Raw genomic sequence first — 3,392 nt, 5'->3', positions numbered from 1 at the left:
TTCTCAAGGTTGAACAGCCCTATATCTCTCAGCCTTTCCTTGTATGGGAGATGCTCCAGGCCCCTACTCATCTTTGTGGCCCTCCACTGGACCCTCTCTAGGAGATCCCTGTCTTTTTTGAACTGAGGAGCCCAGAACTGGAGACAGGTGTATCATTACAACGGCAGAATACAGGGTAAAGTTCACCTCCCTGACCTGCTGGCCATGCTCTTTTTTAGCAAACCCCAGTGTACCATTGGCTTTCTTGGCCACAAGGGCACACAGCTGGCTGATAGCTGACCTGTTGCTCAGCAGGCAGCCAGGTCCTTCTCCACCAAGTTCCTCTCCAGCAGATCAGCCCCAAACCTGTACTGAGGCACACAATTATTCCTCCCCACGTGTAGGATTTCACATCTGCTCTTACTCAATCTCATCAGGTTTCTCCCTGCTCAATTTTCCATTCTGTCCAGGTCCCATTGAAGGGCAGCACTTCCTTCTGGCGTGTCAGCTACTCCCAGCTTCACATTGGCAGCAAACTTGGTGAGGATTAACTCTATTCCCCTTGGTCCAGGTCGTTGATGAAGATGTCGAAACAAGACTGAACCCAGTACCAATGCCAAAGGAACACCGCTAGTTACAGGCCAAAAGTAATTGTCAGGAGTGGGATTTGAACCCACGCCTCCAGGGGAGACTGCGACCTGAACGCAGCGCCTTAGACCGCTCGGCCATCCTGACTCATAGAAATTACAGTCCTAAAATTGTTTTTTTTTGTTGTTGTTTTGTTTTGTTTGTTTTTAAATTCTAAATGGTAATTTGTTTCTAAATTATAATACACCTGAACTGGTCAGGGCAATAAAACTAAGCTTCCCCTTTGGAGTTAAAAAAACAAAACAACAACAACAACAACTATTAAGCCTTCACCAGGTAGGCTTACATTTAATCCTGGCTGCATATTGAGTAGTGGCTGCTTTCTCTGCAACAAATGAGCTGTAGGGTACATTGAGCTAAATGTCGTATCAGCTACTTAATTCAATTTATTTGAGCTTTCTTCACAGCTTAAAGAGAAGGATAAAGCTCATAGCATGTTCTTTCACTGACAGACTAAGAAAGATTTAGCAACATTTTCCACTTCAACTTTTCAAGCTTACTGTGTCACAGCAGGCTCCTATTTATTATTATTATTGTTATTATTATTTTACATAGTGAGGGTTATTTTTTTTCTTCAGTTTGATGACAGTTTCATTGTTTTTCTTCCCTCACTTTAGAACTTCCAAAAAGCTCCAGAAAACAACTGCCTGAGGCAAGAGTCAAGACACAGAGATCCACACCAACTGAGGAAGTAACACCAGGAAGCTCTCAGAAGCTTGAGGAGTGCTTCATATTCACTTACATAGAGTCATGTATCTATTTTTGAGTTTCTGGCACAGGAATCACATTTGCTGTGCTATAGGAAAGAGCACCTACAGAGTCTTCAGCTTTCTCTAACGCCTGGGGAGCAGCTTTCCTGCTTCTGAGACCACCTCAAAAGATCTCTTTGAATTGGTCCCTTAGCAAAACAGGACACAAAGGCAAAGAGGATCAGGGATCTTCTGTTTCTACTCACAGCATATGTGCTGCTGGGCATAGGAGAGAAACACCTGGCCTTGGAAACACTTGGAAACAAATACTAATGCCAGAAGCATGTGAAATGCAGTGGCCATCACATACAACAAAAAAGGCAAAGCCATTATGCCTTCTGAAATAGAAGCTCAGTTCATCCTGCTTGAATTATGCCCCATCTCTGGAGGTGTTCAAGGCCAGGTTGGATGGGGCCCTGGGCAACCTGGTCTGGTATTAAATGGGGAGGTTGGTGGCCCTGCATGCAGCAGGGGGGTTGGAGATTCATGATCCTTGAGGTCCCTTCCAAACCTGGCAATTCTGTGATCCTGTGCTTGCTGGCTGTACAGAGACTTCCTGTGGAACACAGATTTATTATGGGCCACCCCATGACTGAAAGGAAGAGAGAAACTAACTTTCAACTAAATAAATACCAAGAAATCTCCCAGCATCACCATGTGCTATTTGCATCACAGACACGCATTAAAGAAAACCCCGTACTTAGACAACACTGGTTTTGAATCTCTGCATATTTGCCATATAACAAGATTACTTCTCTCTTTTCCTGAAAGCTGAGTACTAACTCCTCATTTGTCTACATAGAGATAATAAAATTCATACCAATACACTTCCCATCAGTATGCATTAATTTAATTAAACTTAGCACTGCTTTTACAATAAACGCCAGTTCTGGTGTAATAAGACTGTAGAGAAAACCAGCAACTGTTTCAGAAGAGTGTTTGGATGGTATTCCAAAGGCCACAACAGAATCCCTAAGCAGAGAGTACGTCATATAGACACGCTTCAGTTGAGGCAGAGCTCACATGAGCCTTGCTATGCAGTCCATATTCTTCCTATTTTACAGACTTCCTGTGGTTTGACCTCTTCTACTGGAAAACCTCTGGAAAGAAGTTCAAGAAGGAATCGGAGCAGTTGTTGATCCTATCTCAATTCTAGGTCTGTTGCATGCAGTTTACATGCATTCAAGGCTGAGATTAACCTACTGCACTTTAGAAAGCAGATAATTAAAAAAAAATTAAGCATCATAAATTACATTCCATCCCAAAGGATCTTAAAATGCTTTATAAGCTATGCACACAGAGCACTCCATCTGTCACCCAAAGCAAGTACCTCTGGGATGAAATGCAACAACTGTTGCACGGCGAATGGCAGCAGAGAGGAAGTGAGGAATACCAGCGCATCAAATTGGAATTGCAGGGGGAATTTAGGTAGGAAGAATGCAATTACCCACTTTGGAGCCCAGCCAGACCACGGGGGTTAAAATCTTATAAAGAGCCCTATGAGAATTTTAACAACCCCTTGTGCTCAGGACCTTCGATTTGCGTTAGCCTTCAGGAACAAGGTTAACAGCTCCACTCAACTGGTTTCACACGCTGCCAAGGGACGCAGGGAAAAACCAACCTCTGCTCCTTCCCTGCAGCTTCCACCCAAGTACTGAGCAGATTAATGCTACTTAGTTACAATATGTGATGAAAATGCAGTGGAAGGCAAGGTGATTGAAAGCTGCAATGAATCAGAGCACTTCTTAGTGATCCTTCAAAAGCTCTACTGGAAAAAAATACTTTCTATTCCAGTAAGTCCTCAAATCCTCGTAATGAAAGCATTTGAGGTCATCCCAGCAGGTATAATAATGTTTGCGAAGGGGCACAGAGAGAAAGATTTGCAGTGCTAACATCAGAAATATATTCTCGCTCCAACAGCAACAACTGAGAAACAGCACGAGCACAAATCACGTCCTATCACACACAAAGCAAGCAATTGTCATAGATGAAGTTTTTGCAATATATCTCATGCTA

At 43.2% G+C, this 3,392-nt stretch overlaps 1 non-coding gene across 1 annotated transcript; it reads right to left on the bottom strand.

Moving 5' to 3' along the window:
- Positions 1-631: 631 nt before the first annotated feature.
- Positions 632-714, bottom strand: TRNAL-CAG. Its single transcript has one exon. It is a non-coding gene; the product is annotated as a tRNA-Leu (tRNA).
- Positions 715-3,392: the final 2,678 nt, after the last annotated feature.

Source organism: Centrocercus urophasianus, unplaced genomic scaffold (genome assembly GCF_019232065.1).
Source record: "Centrocercus urophasianus isolate 14NV4802_14NV808 unplaced genomic scaffold, USGS_Curo_1.0 seq_20, whole genome shotgun sequence".
Taxonomy (NCBI): Eukaryota; Metazoa; Chordata; class Aves; order Galliformes; family Phasianidae; genus Centrocercus; species Centrocercus urophasianus.
Note: the sequence above shows the minus strand (reverse complement) of the source record. Positions and strands in the feature narration are given on the sequence as shown.